At 36.2% G+C, this 24,002-nt stretch overlaps 1 protein-coding gene across 3 annotated transcripts in view; it reads left to right on the forward strand.

The window, feature by feature from the left end:
• The first annotated feature begins 5,372 nt into the window (after positions 1–5,372).
• Positions 5,373–24,002, forward strand: part of LOC126969896 (GTP-binding protein REM 1-like) — a 101,356-nt gene continuing 82,726 nt past the window's right edge. For all 3 annotated transcript variants that reach the window (XM_050815513.1, XM_050815514.1, XM_050815515.1), the window contains exon 1: positions 5,373–5,497. The gene's annotated coding sequence lies outside the window, so the exon portion shown is untranslated. The remainder of the gene's footprint in view (positions 5,498–24,002) is intronic.

The raw sequence follows: 24,002 nt of genomic DNA on the forward strand, positions 1-24,002 counted from the left end.
TCCATGGTGACATACTTTAGCCTTTTCTCTTATTCTCGATCCCTATTTCATTTGCTCCACAAATGTAGTTTTATGACAAGGTTTGTGTTTTCAGAGTTAGTTTAACTAAAAATAAAAACTTGTTAGATGGCGATATTTTTAATGACGCGTTCAGCGGGGGTGATCCGATAGTGTCTAATAAAAAAACATCGCCCAATTTTCATGTTCAACAAAGTCTGTTAATTACGCTAATTGTTGAAACAATAAGTCAACAAACTAACATTGTTGTGTCCACAGTTGTGAGTTTCATAATGAATTAATTTGGCGAGTAGTGCGCCTATACGCTCAATATTTTCACATGAAATATAGTTACTTCTTCCGCATTTACAATACGTTCCAATTAAAATTGTTTCATATCAGTTTTTCTACCTTGTGTGGCCACAAGTTCTGTTTCAATAATATTAACGCTTTTATTGTTAATGTCGTAATCTTGATAAAACTTATAATATGGATTTATTTATTGAAGTCCCAGCACAAAATAAAAAATAATTCTATTCGAAATTCGTTTCTTGTGCTTTGTAACGTTCGTTATTATAATTTATGTCTTTCATTTTATTTTAGAACAAATGTCTGTATTTACGTATCCTCTCGCCATGATGAATTTGTAATTTTTCCATTTAAACTTTCTCAACTCTTTTTCTCCTTGGTTTTTAACCCTACATGAAAATTATTTCCAAGTGAGATCAATATTATCTGTGTCTCTATGTTTCGCTTTTCAAGACATTTTTATTTTTTGTATGTGCTTGAGTACTAACTTCAAAAATTACATAAAGCGGCATTATCATAAAGGCCGCAAACATAGGCCAAGTATAGAAACAAATCCGACGATAGCAAATAGCGAAAAAACTAAAAGACCAACACTCACACAGCAGTGTTTCGGCGTTCTGTTTGATGTCAATTAAACTAATAATATCGCTTCTATTTTTTTTTAAATTGTCTTAAAATATTTTGAACCCATTTAATAAATAAGACTTAACATCTTATGTCTCAAGGTTACGAGCGCAATTGTAGTGCCAATAAGAATTTTTGTGTTATTCAAGAATTCTCAGCGGCACTGCATTGTAATGGGCAGGGCTTATCAATTACCATCAGCTCAACGTCCTGCTCGTCTCGTCTCTTATTGTGATAAAAAAGACATAACACGTAAGTAAGAAGGTAATTCTTTCATGTGCTGGTTTAATGTAGCTTTGGATTTGATAGATTGGTCCTCAAACTTACAACCACGAGTATATAGCTAAACAACGTGACATGACACCAGCTGTTGTCTTATTCGCGCGCTCAGCCCTGAGCAGGTACGAGTAAATGTGTTACGAACCCAACTCGGCTACGACAGTTCGTACGACTTAAAATCAATCATATTAGCTTGTATTTAATGCAGCTATTTCGTTACAGACTTCTGTTATTTTTTGTTATTAATTCAGTACAATTTACTTCTTCCTGCTCGTCTCGTCTCTTATTGTCATTTAAGCTAACGTGTTGCTTACTATTAAGATCTACTATAGAAGAAATTTTGATCTACAGGCTGGGAGCTGAATGATAGTGGCAGGTAGTGAAGCATCACTGAAATAGGGATCACTTGATAGTAGAAGATCGAGTTTTTTTTACACGCTAAGGAACAGTGTCACTTGTAATTATTTTTACATTACGGAATCTTTATATTATGTATTATATTTTCCACCCCGTTTCACTTAAAAAATTGCACACAAATCTAGCCTGGAAATAATAAGCACTTTAAAAAAATTAAAAATACTTTTTGGGCTGTTTGAAAAAAAAAATATCTTCAATTTTAACAAACTAAGAAATATATACACTTTAATTTTAATTATTTATTGAATATGGAGAGTTCGGTTTTGTTCTTAAGCGATAAAAATTCCAATGGGTTATAATAATGAAAGAAATCTCATTAAGGCGAAAACATGCAAAAGAATCAGCTTCTTCATTTTGTTTTGGCTCTTAGGGTTCTATCACACAAACAGCGATAACGCGTTCCTTTTTGTCGTCACAGCGCAAACATATGGTTTTCGATTCAGCTCTCGTAATTTGAAAAACGAATAGGAAGTCCGCATACGCACAAGTTAATTGTATCTATGATGATTTCTTTCAAATCTGGCAAAAGAGAAAAGGGAATTTCCGCTCTAAATGTGTGCGGTAGAAGGCTTTGTTTTCGTATCAATTTGATCAATGTAATTCAAAACGTCAGCTTTGACAAATATTAAAGTTCAGGATTTCGTCGAATGGAAAGTGCACATCTGGTGGAATATTTTGTATCAAATGCATGCATTTAGAAACCCGCATACGGTAAACGAATGTGTGAGACTGATCATATAAACATATCAACAGACATAAACTTATAATGCCTACTACTCGGATAAGTCGAGTTAGTAAGTATTTTGTGGGGCGATGTACATGCTTTTACAACAAGATCCCAGAAAATGTTACTATAACAAAATGACTTTCTTATCGATTCCACAGATTGAAAATGGAGCGACCGCCCTCAGGCTATTAAATAATAAGTTAAATTGTACAATGTTACTTTATAAATATATTTTTTTTTTTTTTTGATGAAAAAAAAGCCAACTGGTGCGCCCATTCTTCTCAGGTCTGAGGCTAACGTTTTGAAATGGATGGTAGATTTTGACTTCCAATAAGTGATGTCACATCCTATTTTGAATGAAAATATTTGAATTTGAATATCCACACGGCAGGCGATCTAAACACTTCGGTCAACAGCGGAGTTCGTGAGCTGTAATGAATCATGGAAACACGAAACGCGTGTCCCATTTCTGTATGGTATAACCCTTAAGGTCAATCCAGATCAAGGAAAAAATAACGAACAAATAAATATGAACTTTATTGCATTTAAATAGAGTTAAATATCGTATGCAAGACCATCTATTCCAGTTAATAGAAAATGTTAGAAGCAGTCTGTCAATTGACCCCAAGGCGATATTCGCAAACTTAAACAGGAACAAGCTACACTTCAATGCTTAAGTTAGAAACTTAATTAACTTAATGGTATTTGATTGATATGTTTGAAATTGTATAATTTTTCCAGGTTCCGTACTGCTTATATTAAGAAGAAATGCGTGAAGGATTTTTCCGTATAGCCTTTCTTTAGACCATATTTAAAACACACTACAGCCTGCCTCTTGCTTTTTGATTTAGTAAAAATTAATTCTAAATGAATCCAATCAAATACTACTTATTAATTAATAATCTATTTAAGTCAAATATTTTGATATAATAATGATAAAACCTCAGAGGTATTAACTGAATGAATGCTTTGTACGGATTCGGGACACTCAAGAACAAAACCGATCGCACATTAGACAGACTGACCGAATATAAAACAGCTTTGGACGTACCATTATACAAGTGTACCAGTATGTATGACGACCCCTATAGCCCAGTGGTTAGTGTCGCTGAGCTAGAGGTCCTAGGTTCGAATCCCGGTAGGTGCAAACATTTATATGATGAATATGAATGATTGTTTTCGAGTCATGGATGTTTATATGTATTTATGTATGTTTAAGTAAGTATATTGTACAAATGATTTAAGTTTTCTTTAGTGTTAATTCCGCCAATATTTGTTTTTAAAACAATTCGACAAAACGTCCTGAGGATACCTCGTGTAGAGGCGAAACACGTGTCGAATTGTTTTAAAAACAAATATTGGCGGAATTAACACTAAAGAAAACTTAAATCATTAGTATAATTATGGATTTCGGCAAAGTAACGCCTAATCCAATAAATTTTCTAAGTATATTGTGTTAAATATATTGTTATCTTGTACCCATAGGCTATGCCTAGTTTGGGGCAAGATAATTTGTGTAAAAATGTTTCAATATTTATTTATTTATGTTTTGTATGACTAAGGATCATGAAATTTTTACGAGTAATAATGTGTCACAGCACAGGGAAAAAAGTATAATTACAAATAACATATTCTTATAGCTACTTGGTCTAAAGAGTAGAACACTATTTTTCAACATAGATTGCTCTGTCTATACCACAAAGTAAAGAGAAGATGATAGTAATTGATTTTAAGTCGTACTCAGTTCGTAGCCGAATTGGATTCGTAACTCATTTACTTGTACATACTCTGGGCAGAGCTCGAATTACGGCCGTTCCCGATATACTATCTACACATAGAGATAAATAACTACCTTCTACTGTCATTAATTCGCTGTCAATAATCTGTAGCTGTCCCAATATACCCGATATGTCATTCTTATCGCTCTATATTGGGACGCTAGAATTGCAATTATCATACAAACTTCTATCGCTGGTAAGCTATACGTCGTCCCATTGACAGACAGCGTGTACGGTTTAGGTGAGTTACCGTCGATTAGTTTATTGGTACAGAAAAGTCAACGATAGTTACGATTTTTATCTCAAGTGAGAAATACACTGAATATTGGGAACGGCCGTAGACAACAGCTGGTGTCATGACATGTTTTTTAGCTATTTACTCGTGGTTGTAAGTTTGAGGACCAATCTAACAAATCCAAAGCTGTTACTACTACTACTAACCTAACACAAGGACAGAAGAAAGAATTGCTTTCTTACTTTGCAAAATTAAGTACAAGTGTTATGTCTTGCATGTCCAACAATATTATGTTTGTCCAATAACTTGGCCAATGTCTTGGCTAATTAAAAAAAAAAACAAATAAACTTTATGTAAATAGGCTTAAACTAAGCGCTTTTGAATAGTCATTTTATATATATAATTGAAATTACTGATACTACCATGTGTTCGGAAAAAGTAGAGCGCGTGAAAAGAACATACAAGAAACTCAACGGTTACTCTTTTAAATAAATGATTATTTTAAAATGGCTGTAATACACATAACAAACTAATTTACTATGTATATTACAGCCATTTTAAAAGCGTTATAAATTTCAAATATTTCATAAAAAACTGAATACAAATAAATTATCGAATGCACCCCTTTAGGGATTAAATTTAATGCTTGTGTGACGATAAAACAACATTTGAAGATAACAGAAACGATTGCCAGATAGATATAATTTAAGGTACTAACATACATTTGATGTTAATATAAAGCTCGTAAAAAAAGGATTAATCACGCTTCAACCTGTCAACACGCAATCTAAGCCTTCAATAATTATCGTAAAACATCTCTCGTACGATATCTACATGTTTCGCTGTCTCCCTCGTAATCTTTACGATAACATCTTTAGCTTTTCATTTATCAAAATACTCCACGGTCCCACAAACATCCCATAAAATATTGAACTACATCAAAGTAAGCACGAGCCTGAAAAAGGACTCACATTTCGCATCTCAAAACATGCCCCAGTCGTTCGCCGTCCGCCAACGAGGAGCGACGCGCTAGTCTCTCAGTGAAAATAATAAACAGATACTCTTTAGTGGATAAACAGCAAGACAGTGTATTTTGTGACGTTTGTACTATAAATATTGTGATTATCTATGGTGAGTATAGTATGAATAAAAACATAGGTAATATTGACTTTTACCTGTTGCTACGGTCATTCAACGTAGCGCTCGGGTTACGAATTGAGCCGTCAAGATTTTGAATTTGGAATACATTATTCAAATTTTCTGGATTTCACGTTTCGTTGCACAAATGGATCAACTGCCTATCTATCCTTAATGCATAGATAATTTTTATAGTTGAATTGTTTATTATTATTTTTCTATTTAGGAATTCTTTGCTCGAGTGGATTAGTGGTACTTTGCATACGATAATATAAATTCTTGTCATGGTACATAAGTTATATAGTCGATAATAAACGAATAATTATATACGTAACTATATTATATCCACAAGCCAAGATAATTTGAGAGTTGGCTTATCGGAAGTAGGATTCGGTAGATAAGGAAACTTCTGTTAAAAATCGTGATTCCGAATGCAAAAGTTTTATGAATATAATTCATAAACTTCACGAGTTGTTTGATTGATATTCCTATAATTTATTTAATATGGAATAATGCATTTTTTCATCGTCTAGGTAGGTATATTTTATATTTTTTGTTATTTTTGCTAATATTATTAAGAAATATAACAATATGTTATTTTTAAAGTGATAACGCTCACTTCTGGGATGAATACACAAATAAAATTTGAAAAACAAAATTTTATGAACGATGCGGGACTCGAACCCACGACCTCCGGCGTTCCATGCCGGTGCTCTAACCAATCGCGTAACGTCTCGTTATAAATTCTTGTATGCTTTGTTCAACTCTCAGGTTGTGGCTTCATCTACAGAATCTACTTTACAGTTGATAACCTGCTCAACCCCAATATTTGCATATTAGGAAATTGACTTGAGATGTCGCTCTTGTAATTCTAAACAATATGTTATGTTTTTAAAGTGATAACCCTCACTTCTGGGATTAATACACAAATGGTTAGCTCAGTTGGTTAGAGCACCGGCACGGAACGCCGGAGGTCTTGGGTTTGAGTCCCGCATCGTCAATAAAATTTTGTTTTTCAAATTTTATTTGTGTATTAAGAAATATGTTAGTATGTTTTTAATAGTATTATAGTACCTGAAAGTACTTACCGATTACAATTCTCTTTTGTCACTAAACTTGGGCTAGATAATACAGAGATACGAATTAACATACTTGGAATTTTGCACTGCTGTATGAACATGCAGAAGGTGTCTAAAAAGGCTCGTTTGGCTGTGCATGAGGGGGTGTTGGTTCCAACACTCATGTATGGAAGTGAAAGTTGGGTGTGGCAGAAGAAACATGAAAGCAGAATAAATGCAGTTGAGATGAGAGCGTTGAGCGTTGAGTTGTTGAGAGAGATTTTTTTTTTGGATCGGATGGACAAGGGCTGACTTCCATGAGTCAGGGACTACGCCTTTGGAATAAGAGTGCCGGAATAAACGTGTTAGCACTGGCGCCAACTCAGGGGCACACGTTCTAAGCACGATTAGAGAAATGCCATCCGGCCCGCTCGACTTTCTGACGTCCAACGAAAACAGAGCTCGCCTAACAGTTTTCTGTCTAAACTGTACTTCAGGCATAGAACTCTGACACCGCGGGATGGTCGGCGGTGTTTTTCCGTTGTCGAGTTGGAGGCGAAAAGAGCGCACAGGAGCTCGGCTGTCTCTTAAGCCGTTTGGGCCAGGGTGTCATTCCTCATGTGCAACGGCGGCATGGACGGCTGGTTGAAGTTACCAAGAGCAGCTTTCGAGTATGATAGGAGTTAAACTGAGTGACAGGATAAGAAATAGTGAGATATGGAAACGTTGTGGTCTGAAAGAAGATGTTGTGACAAAAATTGAGAAAGGTATGCTGAGATGGTTTGGACATGTCGAGAATGAATGAAGAACGATTGACGAAGAATGTGTATAAGGCCATAGGAATGAAAGTGTTGGAAGGGGTAGACCTAGGCGGACGTTTCAAGATCAAATCAGGGACGTCTTGAAAAAAGGCCAGGTCAAGAGTACCCTAAACCGGAGAGCATGTATGAAAGGAATAATGAAAGTGGACGAAGCGAAACAAGTATGTAAGGTTCGTAGCAAGTGGAAAGAAGTGGTCTCTGTCTACCCCTACGGGAAAGAGGCGTGATAATATGTACGTATGTATGTACGAATTAACATAAAATATGAAAAGTGTAGTCATTTTTTGTTGGTTTACAATACTTTCCTATTTGAAAGAAGAAAAGAGGAGAGATTTCTTTATACGTTATATTATAATAGATGTTAATTAAACTTATCCAACTAATAATAATCTATGCATATAATAAATACGTAATAAAGTAAAAACTGTAAATTGAATATTTTAAAAAGAATAATCACTGTGTTCTACAGATAATACCGAAGCCTGCGAAAACTTTATATAATTTTGTCTGTTTGTCCGAAAGTATGTCCGGGAAAACTAATATATTTGTATAAAAGTGGGAGGCACCTTTGTACAGGATGCCGGCTAGATTATGGGTACCACAACGGCGTCTATTTCTGCCGTGAAGCAGTAATGTGTAAGCATTATTGTTCTTTGAATTTTGGTACAAATTTAATTTGTATATTTAATCCCAGAAGCGAGGAAATCACTTAAAAACTTCAAATTCAAGCCTTATGGATCCTGATATCGCTATCAATTACTCCACTTCACATAATATATAATAATTTATTAACGCACTCTCAAAAAGCCACCCCTATCTTATATCGATAGCGTATAAATTATGTAAGATTGATTGCTTCATATGTTCACTGTTTTTACGTTACAATGTCCTTATACAGTAGAATTACTCTATTTTCTATTATATCTAATTACTATACAGGGTATCCAAGAAGTTGACGTCCAAAGCTAAAATTTGAAAGGCTCATGGTGATGAGTATCCGAATCACCCCTGTGTATGTTCTACGATTTTGCATAGTATAGGAGATAATAATTTTTTTCCCCTTTTATTAGGTTTAGGACTTTTTTCTAATTTTTTTGAACCCTTTTACTTAATTTTATTGTTGATAATTATTAACTACAGTTGCAATAACCACATAAGAAACTATGTATAGTTTAGACAATGCGGAACTAGTTTAGAATTGAGTCGTAAGTTCAAGATAACTGCTCCAGCTAAATTCATGAAAATGTTCAAGGTATCAAGAATAAAATAAAATGGAGACCCTAACTTCTTACTATTTTTAAAAATTTCCCAGAACATTGGCCAATAAAATGAGCCAAATTCAAATTTTAGCTTTGGACGTCAACTTCTCGGCCACCCAGTATATATCGCTCGGTATAAAGCCATTGTACTTGTTATTTCATGAATGGAACTATCGATGTTATCCATTTGTAATCCTCTTATTACAACGTTTTTCCAATATACAGGATGGTTTTGTGAGAAGGGCGGTGATGGCCAAGTCGGAAACGACGATAGAAAAAAGTCGCGAAAGGAGTCATGCGCTTGATTTATAAGAAACCAATAACGGCATATTTAGTTTTTTAAAATTTCTTAAACTTTTGACGAAAATCGATCCGAATGATTTTTCCAAAAAATAAAAAAGTATGTGCGTGTAAACTTTGCGCGCGATTGAAGTAAGACTTAATAATAATTAACTTTAAGAATAATTAACAGACGCATTAATATATAACATTAAATAAAGCCGTGTTTTCAACTAAGCACTCACGTATTACTGAAGAGCTAGGAGCATTGTTAGATTTTTTGCTATTTTTTTTCGGAAAAGCTAACGATATAACTTCATCTTTTGTTCTCGTTAGCTCGTCAATTGGCATTTTCTCTACCTAAAATAAAAAAATGCCTTTATTAGATAATATATAATTAATATTATATTATCAAGTGAGATGTTTGTAGATGCGATTTTCTATGGTCATGGTTGCTATTGAGTGGCTTCATTTTTTCTGATTATTACTTGGATGCCATTTTCAATAATACACTATATAATTCAAAAAATAAATAAATATAGTTCAAAAAGTTTAGTTAAAATTTCAAAAATTAATAATATTATTATTTCATGTTTGTTTTATTCTCATTGACCAGCCATCGCTCGCCTCGCCCTATCTTAGGGAAGTGAATGATGTACGTAAAATTAAATTATTGGCTATCAATAACGACATAAAACAAATTAACCTCCCGCAATGCTTATTGGCTGGCAATAAATATCAAATGATACGGGGTCAATTGGAATATACTGCCATTTTATGTATTGCTAAGAGAAAAAAGAAATTTTCATGGACCGAGTTTTGCACCAATTGGAGAATGGAGTCTCCGAGAACTTGGCATAAAATATCACCTTTCGATGTTAGTACAGAGTCGTATCTTTATTTACGTTAACTAAGAAATTAGATTTTTCACAGCTTCAAGAGACTGTAGACTTGAATATATCGTTTTAATTTCAACTCGATACCTTCACGTAATCCCTAGATTAACTGTCTTGACAGGCAGACACCACTTCAGGTTTTTTTTTTATGGAATATGAGGACAGACGAGCGTACGGGTCACCTGTTGTTAAGTGATCACCGCCGCCCACACTCTCTTGCAACACCAGAGGAATCACAGGAGCGTTGCCAGCAGAAGTTCATTCCACAGCTTTGTAGTACGTGGAAGAAAGCTCCTTATAAACCGCACTGTGGAGGACCGCCACACATCCAGATGGTGAGGATGATATCTTTACTTCTGGCGTGTCGTGCGAAGGTGGAATTCGGCGGCAGGAATTAGGTTAAACAGCTCGTGATAAATGATCGGTAGAAGACACACAATGAAGCGACGTCTCTACGCAACGCTAAGTGATCCAGCCGTTTGTCAGAGTACTGGGTCCCCGACAATTCGAGCTGCTCTGCGTTGCACGCGGTCAAATGGATCGAGCTGATACTGGGGTGCGCCAGACCAGAGATGACAGCAATACTTCATGTGTGGCCGGACCTGCGCTTTGTAGAGCGCTTGAATGTGGGCCGGCTTGAAGTATTGCCGTGCTCTATTGATGACGCCCAGCTTCTTCGAAGCCAATTTGGCTTTGCCCTCCAGATGGCCATGGAATTGGCAATCGCTTGAGATTTCGAGACCCAGTATTCCGATACTAGGCGAGGCTTTTATGGAAGTGTTGTCAAAGAGCGGTGATACGACAAATGGGGTTGTTTAGTGGTAAACGCGCAAACTTGAGTTTTCTGGGGGTTAAATTGGACAAGGTTCAATTTACCCCATTCCGTAACCTTCTCAAGAGAGGACTCGATAGAAGACACAAGTTTCTCCCGGCACTGGTCGACGATTTCCCGAGAGAGACCTGCATGGCCTGTGTATACGGCATCACCAGTGCTGTCGTCCGCATAGCAATGAATGTTGGAGGTGTCCAACATATCATTCAATGGATTCAAATAAGATCACTTTAAGGACACGTCTCCCGGCGCGAGAGTGAGTCCATTGAGCGCCTTGTCGTGCAGGTGAAGGGCACCAGAGGACGAGGAAGGTCGTCCATGCCATGGACGGACCAAATTAAGTCTGATGTGGGCGGTCCATTGAACGAGTGTTCCAGACTGTCGGCCAGTAGGGTAAAGTGGCGAATTCTCGTGTGACAAATCACATCTGCCCCAAAAGATGTCATCTCGTGATGACCACGAGCGCTCTGCCAAGAGTGTAACGAAGAAGAAGGAGAGCTTAGCACATAACACGGCTTTAATTCACGCTAGGAGTGGATTCACACTTCCCCTCAAGTGATATATAGTGCTATTTATTGTATATTTAGCAAATAAATTGTAAATGTCAATTTGACACGACTATATCAATTAGATGCAGAGTCAGTTTGACAGTTGTGAAAAATATTTCTAAAGCTGTATTCTTAGAGTAAGGATTGGTCTCCGCTGCGCAACAACTAGATATCACAGGTGTAGCCGCAAAGTGCGGCAACTAAAACTACGCCCAAGTGTGCGTAATCGAGCCAGTCTCGAACAATGTGAGACGTTGACGTGCCACATGTTCTGTTAAACTTTGCTAATAATAAAAATTCTGGGTTTCGTGGTAAAACTGTAAAAATGATACTACAAGAAATAAGAAATACACTGGGATCACATATCATCAGTAAATATTTTGTATTTTATTAATTTCAATGTAAAATAAAACGAAGCGTATCTTACAAAATTTGAAAGAGGCCATTGAGTGACGAGATGCCACGCATCTAACAGTTGCCGGTGCGGTATCTAGTTGCAGCGCAGCGGAGACCAATCCTTAATCTAAGGCTGTATTTATACATGACAAGATTATAAGCTGTACTGTAACTAGCCTGTTTCGTTTTCGGTCAAAATATTCAAAAGCCGAATAAATAAAAAAGAAAAACAAATGAAAAACGCGTTAGAAATAAATTTACATACATTTTTTGCCTCCCGCTGAACCACGTTAGTAATGGATGTGAATACAAATGTTTTGAATGAATAACTCTATTACATCCCAGTTCTCACGTCAACATGACATTACTTTCAAAGTAGGTTTAACCAGTGGAAGGCTCCTTTGCGCAGGAAGGTACCACAACGGCGGCTATTTCTGCCGTGAAACAGTAATGTGCAAACGTTATTGTGTATCGGTCTGAAGGGCGCCGTAGCTAGTGATATTAGTGGGCAAATGAGACTTAACATCTTATGTCTCAAGTTTTGACGAGCGCATTTGAAGTGCTGCTCAGAATTTTTGTAATGGGTAGGGCGTATCAATTACCATCAGCTGAACGACCTGCCCGTCTCGTCCCTTATTTTCATAAAAAATGTTTTTTTCGGTTAAACATGGTTTTTCTTGGCACTTTATTATTCATCTCAATTTGTATCGTTATCAATAAAGACATAAAACAAGTTAACCTTTCTTAATAATAAGTCCTGATATATTAGTTTCATTTTTTCTTCTTGAACCCGTTTCTATTCCGTTTTCCATTTTTCAAATGATTCAATGCAAGCCATAATATCCACTGAATGCCGTAATAAGGTGAATTTATCTTTTGCGGTGTGCCAATACGGCAATAAATTATATGTAGAACAATGAAAATATAATATATATTATAAAATGTTTGATTCATTTTTCCAAAAATAAAGTTTTCGCATTTGATTTGATTTATTAAAGTTGATAATTAAGTTAATTTCAACTTTATACCTCAACGTGTGCCTGCGAAAAAGGTTTCAGAATAATAATTGATTTCAGAAAAAAGTACATAATAATCGTTAGTAAAATGTCCTTAATAAATTATGTTAATATAATTATAGCTTAACAGGCATCGTATCGTAATGACTTGCATAGCAATGGTTTGCAAAATGATGCTATAGCTATATTTATCTATATCTTCTTCTTCTTCTTTAAGAAACGGTTAGAAAAATAAGTTATTCTGTAATAATCCATTTTGTTTTCCGGAGTCTTGGAAATCCTATGCATAAGAATAAAATAAACGATGAAAATGCTCAATCCTAAGCATTGTGATGGTCGTATCTACTTTTTATAGAAGACATTTAGGCGCCACTTCTGTCAATCGGTGGCTTCATATATACTAGGTTTCGAGTCAAAGTGCTCTGCCAACCGATTAGACCACCTTTTTGGATTCCACACTCTGGATCTAGTCCCTCTCATTTTTCCATTAAGAATATGCTTCGTCATTGTCTGCTGTTTTCCATGCCATATGACTCATATACTGTAATACTCTTTTTAGACATATCATGGCGGACCTACGTTATTTAATGTTCAGCTGTTTCAGAATCTATTGATCTTAATAGTAATCTACGGGGTGCATTATATGCACAGCCAGGACCATATTATATTAAACGCACGTGTTCAGTCCCTACGGGTTACAGGGTTCATGATTCTACGGCTAAAATCAATAGATGAGACAACAGTACCATGCTGCTGTGAAAACCACAGCACTGTTGACACACTTAGATAGACAAAAATTGAAAAAAATTGAAATTACTGGGCAAACGAGACTTAACATTTGATGTCTCAAGGTGACGAGCGCAATTGTAGTGCTGCTCAGTATTTTTGGGTTTTTCAATTATCTTAGCCGCACTGCATTGTAATGGGCAGGGCGTATCAATTAAATCAGCTGAACGTCCTGCTCGTCTCAGAACAAAAACACCTTCTTCTTACCATAGCGTCCCTGTTGTCTACAAGCCTTCACAGTGGGCCATATAACACTGGCAACTATAGGTAAACTATAGATTTTCACAGCGAAAAACGGTGTGAGTTCAAGAAGCCCTATAAATGAGTCAAATGCCCCTTTTCGAGTTGCAATGGTAATAAAATATGGTATCGACGTCCTAAACTTTACAAAAACTATATCGAACTCCAAGAAAGAAACGTGAACCAAATATGTAATGAATAAAAAAGTCAAACGGCATTACAAATAAAGAAGTATTTATAACTGATAAAGTGATGCTTAAAGTAAAAAATGTTGGCGATAGCCAAATAAATGTACACCATGTTTATTTCACCTCATTTAAACAAACGAGAACGCTTGCAAAAAAATCCTGTAAGTCCGTAATACCACTGAAGTCTGTAAGTATGTTAGAATTCAGATTAACTCGCTAATCTGCGGATTATCGGGTTAAGTCCATTGAATTGCAAAAAATAACTTCAATTCTTACATAAACTCGTTAATCTGCAGACTGACGACGGAGCATACCGTTAAATTAGTAAAACAGGTTATTCTCTTAAATACACATATAATACACGCTATTGGTTGATTCGTTTAATAGTTAAATATTAGAACTTTATATGGCAATTCTGTCGCATAAAGTCTTGTGCAGTAAACGCAGTTTTTTTTAAACCATGATGGCCGCCGCGCAAAGTTTTGATTTCAAAAATATGGATATCGAATCCGAGGCTTTCGTGGGTGCAAAGAACGATTTTGGCATAGTTTTTTAAATCCAAGATGGCCGCCGCGTAAAATTAAAATTTCAACAATATGGGTATCACAGCCAAGGTTCTAGAGGGTGCAAATAACGAATTTGGGATAATTTTTGAAATCCGAGATGAGCGCCGCGCAAAAATATGATTTCAACATTATGAATATCGTTTCCGACGTTCTCGAGGATGCAGAGGACGAATTTGGGATGATTTCTGAATTGAAACATTTTTGCGCGCATGAGGGTAAATTTTTGATTTGGAATTGGACGGATGAAACGCAATGAAATGTCACGAAAATGTGCAACGTTTCTACCCAAGAAGAGGGAGAGGGAGATTGACACCGATTGGGATAGAGTGAGAAAGGGTGAACGTAGCATGATGCACATGGCACCGCTAGTAAGTAGAACAACTTCGCTACTAGCGTTGTATCGTACAGGTACAGCGCGCGGCTGCCAAAACGTAGAACATCATCCCTACTAGCGTTGGATTGTACAGGCTTAGCGCGTGGCCGCGAGTAAATAGAACATCTATTAATTGCTAATATTGATAAAAAACATTTTTGGTTTAGAGAACAGATTAGGATAATGAATATAAACGATATTTAAAAATTAGTTTTCCAAAGAAGTTTCACTTCTTACATGTGTACTTTGTGCGCAGACTTTTATTTATCAGCTACTAGCTGATCCAGCAAACGTTGTATTGCCGATATTAAAATCGCGATACAAAAGTAACTGTTGATCGTAGATGGGTGAAAATTTGAAGTTGTATGTATTTATTAATGCTGACTCATAATCAAACAAATTAAAAAAAAATGGCAAAATAATTAAAAAAAAATTCGTGTGGACCACCCTTAACATTTAGGGGTATGAAAAATAGATGTTGGCCGATTCTCAGACCTACTCAATATGCTCATTAAATTTCATGAGAATCGGTCAAGCCATTTCGGAGGAGTACGGGAACGAACATTGTGACACGAGAATTTTATATATAAGATAAATAAGTTTACATGTTTTATTAAAAAATGGCTCTGTCATAAGTAAATAAAATATCTAAGCGATCCAAGTCCCAAGCTGGGACTAGATTATGAGTTTTCTCTCTCAGTCCGCCTTTGGTTTCCGAAGCGGTAGTAGTATCTAGTATATTAGAAATTACATCAAAAAGAATTCTAAAGGAATCAATTTTGAGAAAATAAATGCCTTTTATGCCTTTATGCCTCAGTATTTTAAATCTTTCATTCAAGAGTTACCAAAAGAAAAATAAAGTAAATATTCTTTTACAGGGTCGGAATCGTAAATATTATTGTTTACATTGTCCGGAGAGAATTCTCTGTTTATACAGTTTTATCGATTTCTATTTCTAATCCGTACAACACAATAGACGTTATAAATCCCGTGCCACGATAATTTTGTACAGAGAGTAGGTATTTATGTTGTTAATGGTGCAACCACACTATACGTCACTTTATTGACCGACCAAGGCGATCTTTAACGATAGCTCGAACAATTCTTATGATATTTTATATATAAAATTGTCGTGTCACAATGTTATATACCTTACTCCTCCGAAACGGCTTCACTAATTTTTACCAAATGTTATATGCATATTCAGTAGGTCTGAGAATCGGCTACTATCTATTTTTCATCCCCCTAAATGTTAAGGGTGATCCACCCCAAATATTTTTTGTTTTTTTATGATACGACATTAAAAATATACATATAATCCTAAATTTTCAACCCTCTACGATCAACCCCTATTTTTGTATCGCGATTTTTATATTATTCTGTTCCATCCACAAATCCGCTATAGGGTTGCAAGATGGAAATGGATCAATACTTACAATAATTGTAGAACGATAAATTTGGTAGGTGTGAGAATCGGTTGCATCTTTCTTTTTACACCCCAAAAATTTTTTTATTACTTTATATGGCAATACAACGTTTGCTGGGTCAGCTAGTCTTTATATAATATACGTCTACAGTATAATCGCTTGACCGATTCAGATTAAGCTTTTATTTCTTTGGAAGGTTAAGTTGCAAAGTTTGTCTCGTCACGAGACGAGCAAGACGATCAACTGATGATAATAGATACGCCTTGCCTATTACAAAGCAGTGCCGCTCAGGATTTTTGAAAAACCCAAAATTTCTGAGCGGCACTACAATTGCGCTCGTCACCTTCAGACCAAAACACAATAATGCTTACACACTACTGCTTAACTGCAGAAATAGGCGCCGTTGTGGTACCCATAATCTAGCCGGCATCCTGTGCAAAGGAGCCTCCCACTGGTAAAATATATTAGAGTATTAGAGACTTTCAATTTTATTTTTTATTTTTCGCATATCCAATTAAATAAACGCAAAAGATCAATTCCACTACCTCACCAATTTTTTAAATAAAATATACAGTAAGCCACTTTGGGGCGGAATTATATACAGTGAAACATTAACTAGTTACTACTTACTTGAAAAAGTTATCTAGAAACATAACAAACACATCTCAAAAGCTGAACAATAGGAAGAGATACAAAATATAAATATAGACTCGTCCTAACACAAGTTTCACAGATACAATAATAACGAAAAGAAAAATCAAAAGTATACAGTCACAAACGCAAACATTCACAGAAATAACTAATTCGATTATGCGCAGTCATACAAAAGATGTAAACTGTATAATGTACACAATTAAGTTAATTCTAGATCAACATAATGATGCAGTGTTTCCAAAAAGGCTTGCTGCTCAGTATATGAGATGGGTGTAACCAAATGTGTATATGGTTCGATTAAGTTTCACAAGTCTCCTGCATGTGCAACAAAAATATTCCAACAATTCAAATATATATGTGTGTGTTCTCCAAATGTTCCGATAAAATTAACACCAAGTGACATAAAAAACCAATCAGTATATATTGTGACTGTATCTATTCCCAAAACATTCTAAACTCTGTTTATCAGCGTTTGGCAACATATTACTATGACGTCAGAGAGCCAAAGCATGTCGGCACGACGTTTATGATTTTATACATTGACCGATACGCAATAATTATACTAAAGGAGAAGGTACGAGAAAAAAATAAAAATGCGTGCGTACAAAGTACACATATCAAAAGTGAAACCTGCATTGTGCATGAACCTCAAAACTGCTTATGAAGTCCTGGTACGTGTTGCTAGGATGACACATGATTCCAATTGTTATGAAAGACAATATACTATCTATCACCACTAATATATATATGTTCTCCTGGTAGTAATATGTCGTGCGCAATATATATCAAGGTATACATACTCATGTCATACATAAAACAATCTCTTCTTCAACTATGATCGCCTGGTACCAAAATACTGTATAATTCTTCCTATCTCATTATCCCGTGTTTATTATGAATTTATGTGTCTGCTTTTTTTTACTGTCGGTTTTACGTTTCATCATCGACTTTCAAATCAAAACGATGATAAAGAAGTTTTCATTTCAATAAATTAAATAATGGTGAATTAATAAGTACTACTTGCGATCATCGTTGTTCGATATTATAGAGATAGAACGATATAGAGTATTGCGCAGAGTCAATATCGGCACTATGTATGTCTACATCGTTTGCCGATATATAGTGCTAACACCAGTATGTATGTACTTCGAACAACTCGAAAACGAGCTTTACGAATTTGTTTCCATATTGTTAGGATACTTAATTTGTTAATGCCGACTCACGTACGCCGCGCCTGCATGGTACGCGCTCGTGAATCTAACTAACCGGAAAAGGTTGCAAACCGTGCATAACAAGATCCTCCGCCGCATCACGGGCGCACCATGGTACGTGAGGAACCAAACAACAGCGCGGTTCGGCTGATCGCCCACCCTCTTCTTCGGGGCTGATCGTCAAGGCCTGCGCAAACCGGCGACAATCACCGGACCTAAGCTGAGCTAACAGGCGGTCCCTCAGCTCCAAAAAGATGACCACAAAGGGGGGCATCCGCTCCCCCAACAAATATACCATAAATTAAAGAAGACGACCGCAGAGAGCAACTTCTCCCACCCCCAATGACCCGCCTGTTTCAACGGGCGGCGAGTGATCCCTGTTGCAGGGGACGAAAAGTCCTGATCAGCATTCCCCCACCGCGCCATATGGGCGCGGCGACAGAAGACCACAACGTCGTTTATTAGTTATGCCAGCAACTAGTAACAATAATATTAATAATTCCAATTCCCAGGAGCGTTGAACGTTTAACGCAACAGTTCATTCGCCTCTATGGTAGGGTTAAACATTTAACGCAATCTTGTTGGATGCCGCATTAGAAGATTCATTTCAAAAATATATTGCATAAACTGCAGCCGATCATTGGATTTGCAAGTAGCTATCCTAAACAATTTCGTAAAAGGTGTGGTTGTAAAATGCCAGATGCGGGTGTGGACGATTGCATTTTTACGTAATGTCTGCGGATGAAATTCGATTGCTACAATATGCCTAAGCACCTCTTCTGAGCACTCCCCGTGATAATTCTGTAGAAGACGCAGAGATACTCTCTACCCAAATTCAAAGAATCAAGCATTAGTATTGGTCGCGTTATCTCATATTAATTCATCAAACAAAATGCTTGTCTGCTATTCACACAAAATAAACAAGAAATGCGTTCTTCTCTAACAAATCTACTTTATTTCTCCCTACAAACTTTAGCTTAACCGTGAACAAGTTGTAAAAGTAAATGTTTTCTTTCAAGTCTTGTCCGCATAGTCACTAGATTTACGGAGCTAGCACGCAATCTTAACAACTTGTTTATAGTAGTTTCCTTTAGCTGCAACGGTTTATTTTATTCTTACTACTACTTGACGTTATTTGAAGCTAATTTAGCTTTGTCTTTCAGGTAACCGTACGATCAATAATAGCTAAAAATTTCAGTATTGAACCTCGGTTAGAAGGAGATAATAAATTCGCAGCTACCAAACCCGTAGTGTCACCCAAATATTCCACCTTCGCACGACACGCCACAAGTTAGGATATCATCCTCACCATCTGGATGAGTGGCGGTCCTCCACAGTGCGGTTTTCAAGGAGCTTCCTTCCACGTACTACAAAGCTGTGGAATGAGCTTCCTTGTGCGCGTACACCTTCCTTAAAGGTCGGCAACGCTCCTGTGATTCCTCTAGTGTTGCAAGAGATTGTGGGCGGCGGTGATCACTTCACAACAGGTGACCCGTACGCTCGTTTGTCCTCCTATTCCATAAAAAAAAATTCATACATCTAGTAACATACAAAAAAGTCCACAACAACCGCAGAGGATAACACAACGGAAAGTGTCTCATTATTTGGCGTTCGTCTACAGTGCGGTTTCCAAACAACTTTTGTTTCCTCCTTTATTCCTCTGGTTTTGTATGAAAGTATGGCCGGGGAAGATCTATTACTATCAAATCTCTTCAATCAACTAACTCTTATTGCAGTCTCGGTCGAAATCTTAAGTATTTGTCATCAATGTTCAATAGGACGTGTTATGACTTAATCATTATTTTATTTACCTTTCTGTTTCATGAAAAAATGTAGATAAGTCGATTAAATCAGATTTAGACTATACTATAAAGAATTTCCATTTGTCCGGGTTAAAAGCACACACCATCAAAATTGCGCAATCTTAACCCCCGATTTCACCAATCAAAATTGCACAATCTTTTTAACCTATAATTTCACCAACTTCACTCAAACTGAAAATAATAGAATGCATCAAATAGCTGTCCAAACTGTCATGGATAAGTATGAACAAAATCAGAAATGTGACGTATCACTGTCTGTAGGTTTCTGGCTCTTTTAACGCTATTTTACCTTTGTGTCAATTCAGGACCTTAAAATAGACGTCATACCCCAAGTTTATATCAAATTGATCAAAATATGTATTTTTTATAACAACAGATATAGTATTATGTTGGATAGATATAAATCTCATTGAATAATTTACCATTTACCTTTAGAACAATACCTATGGAAGGTTGTTATGAAACTCGCAACTGTTTTAAAATATATCTATCATCTATCTAGCATTGCGTAGAGATGTGGGTTCTCTCTGCATCTTCTACCGCATTTACCACGGGGAGTGCTCAGAGGAGCTGTTCGGGTTGATTCCAGCGGCCGAATTCCACCACCGGACATTACGTGCAAAGTACCACCCGCATCACCTAGACGTATGGCATTCCACAACCGCGCGTTTTGTTCGAAATTTCTTGCCTCGCACAGCCACTTTGTGGAATCAACTACCGGCAGCGGTCTTCCCGAACAGATACGACTTAGGGACCTTCAAGAAAAAAGCATACTCCCACCTTAAAGGCCGGCAACGCATTTCTTGACACACCTGTTGTTGCGGATGTCCATGGGCGGTTGCCTCACCACTCCCCTTCCCGTGAGCCTATTGCCCGTTTGCCCCCTCTCATATAAAAAAAAATATAGAATAACAGCTTATGCATTTACTAGATTCTATCATCATAATTGTTACCAATATCTCACCTCGCTCTTATTACTTCAAATTGGGATACTATTTTTTTGATAAAAATAAAAAAAATAGTGCACGATTGATCCTGCACTTACAAAAGAGTGATCAATACGTTCATTTATCCTTGTATACCACAAAGAAAAGATTCTTGTAAAACAAATGGCGATCTGAGAATAATGAAACGTTCTTTGACGGTATCCTATTACTCATCGCTATCGTACCGACAGTATCCGTAGTTAATAGTTAGCTTTAACAATCTAAACATTATAGACACTGCACTTCGAATGATTACAGGTCTTTACTATCAGTTTAAAATGCAAGAGAAATTAAGAAACAATAAATAAATCATACTAAAATAAATCAAACTGAAGGGCCTTTTCGCTATGTTTATAGCAGTACTTATTAAATACATATAAATGTTTTTTTGTATGAAAATAAGGGACGACGTGAGCAGGACGTTAAGCTGATGGGAAATGATACGGCCTACCCATTACAATGCAGTTCCGCCCAGGATTCTTAAAAAACCCAAAAAACCTGAGCGGCACTGCAATTGCACTCGTCACCTTGAGACATAAGACGTTAAGTCTCGTTTGCCCAGTAATTGCACTAGCTACGGCGCCCTCAGACCGAAACACAGTAATGTTTACACAGTTCTGCTTCACGGCAGAAATAGGCGCCGTTGTGGTACCCATAATCTGGCCGGCTTCCTGTGCAAAGGAGCCTCCCACTGGTATTAACACCTTAATTATTACAAAATGACTGCACCGATTATTTTATCGCTGGTAGTTTAGGATATAAAATATTTCCCCATTTTGAGCGTAAAATGAAAAATTTAAAATCGCTGCGTAAAATACATCTACGCAGGGACCATCTCACTTACATGAGAACTTGACTCTTGTTAGGAAAGCTCTCAAAGCGACATCTTCGAAAGTTACATTTCTATCTGCAGTTATTTAGATTAAATATCTTTATAAATCGACAAATGATATGCCACGTGCGCTAAAGATTTCAGTTAGCCATTAGATATTAATTATCACATCATGTAATTTTTTGTTACCATATATATTTTTATATGTGCATAGTTTTAAAATACATTTTATTTGTCATAATGACTTATGAAATAAAAATCGTAAAATCATTTATTAAATGATTAATTTTATTTTTGTTTACATTTATAATCAAATGGTGGTCTGAGAGAGAAGAAAAATTGGAATAAGAAGTGGAATAGAAACCTTAGACATATCTATTAAATAACCTATGGAGCAAGAAAGAGTAACAGATCTTGAATAGAATATATCACTTTCAAAAATGCGACACCACCCTTACCCTGTTATACTTAAAAACTGTTAAGGTACGGACAGACGTGCTCATTACTAGCACGAAAGCATGCTTTTATTGAGCATGTGCTCATTAGTAGCACGTGTGTACTGTTATGAGCATACTTAAAAATCAATCGACGTTTGATTTTCGAGCATGCTACCTGAGGCGCGGGTAGAAGGGGGCGTGCTCCGAGCGCGTCTGAATAGATTTGCTTATTAGCTATTATATATTACTTCGATAATGTGACACAAACAGCAAAGTTTTTTCTTCTCCCCAACGCGACATATTTGGGTTCAATTTTCGTTTTTATTTTAATTTGACGCAAAAACTGTCGCCCGCCGCGCCTTCTACCCGCGCCTCAGGTAGCATGCTCGAAAATCAAACGTCGATTGATTTTTAAGTATGCTCATAACAGTACACACGTGCTACTAATGAGCACATGCCCAATAAAAGCATGCTTTCGTGCTAGTAATGAGCACGTCTGTCCGTACCTTTAGGCAGGATCTGATCAGAGGTGATTTGTAATCACCAGTAGACCACCAAGATTTTGCCCTTCCTGTAAAGGTTTTCATTATTTCCCAGTCCACTTTAAATAAGAAAATAAATCATATGTGATGATACCCTTAACATTGAACGAAATGATTATTGCCATTAACTTCTCAACTATGTTGCAACTGTTGAAAACATATTTGTATACAATTTGTTACTATTTCTATCACATTTTGTCGTGAACAGGCCAATATCTACACATCTTTATGTAAACAATAAAACCGTTGTTTTTCATTGATTGTTTATAAAAACGACGCCAAAAAATTATCGGAATTTTTCGGATTTGCCAGATTGTTTGTGTGTTTTTGTGGTAAGTTCCCGAAACTTTTTAAGCGTGTCTATCTGCAATCAGTCTTGAAACTAAGCATCTTTGGTCACTGTATTTAATTGACATATTATATCATACATAAATTGGTGGAGTAGCTTTCCATCAAAAGCATGTCTTCCATTATTTGCAGAGCTAAGTGGGGCTATCTTGTTCCAGTATGTTGTGGGGTCAAGTCTCTTAGCACTTTGTTGAATAGTCAGTGGGCGAGCTAATTTGTTTTGAATGATGTATTGACTGTCCTTATATATTGTTACAAAACTGCGTATTTCTTCCATAATAAATCTATTATTATTATTATTTGAAAGAGGTCTTAAAAAATAAATCTTATTACAATATTTACAATACTATGATTACATTAAATCACTACAAGATATAAGTGTGCTAAAAATACTGGCAGCAATTTCGTGTTGGATAGCTAGGAGGATCCGTTGACCGTTAAAAGATCATTGTATTCATTATTAAGTACCAAGGTATGTTGGCTTTATTTAAAGAATCTTATTTTGTTGACATTGTAGTATATTGGTGATGTTTCTGCTACCCCATAGCTATATTTCTATATTCACCCCATAATTATATTTCCAAATTTATAGTAAGATCTGCGTTGATAATTCTGATCATCATATGATCTGGTGTTGATTATTGATACTTAGTTTTGAATTTCTTCCTAATAGCCAATGTGGTTTTTATAGTTTACCTAAAGATCGACCTTGTTAGAGTTAATAAGGGTAGCTCAAAGTTTATCAAAGGCATTGGTGCATTCCAAAATATTCAACACAGTTGTCTCTTTAAGTTAAATGTAACTGTAACATATTTAAAAACGTAGCCTTAATTTTTGTATTTTGAATAAAATCTGATGCTACTTTTCGTTTGTTATGGCTTGCGGTAGTTTTTTTTTCCTTTGGATAGTTAGCACTGGTCCAAGTACTGACCCTTGAGGGACCCTGAATATAATATTGATAAAAGGTTGAAATAATGTTAT

The sequence above is a fragment of the Leptidea sinapis genome, chromosome 19 (genome assembly GCF_905404315.1).
Source record: "Leptidea sinapis chromosome 19, ilLepSina1.1, whole genome shotgun sequence".
NCBI lineage: Eukaryota > Metazoa > Arthropoda > Insecta > Lepidoptera > Pieridae > Leptidea > Leptidea sinapis.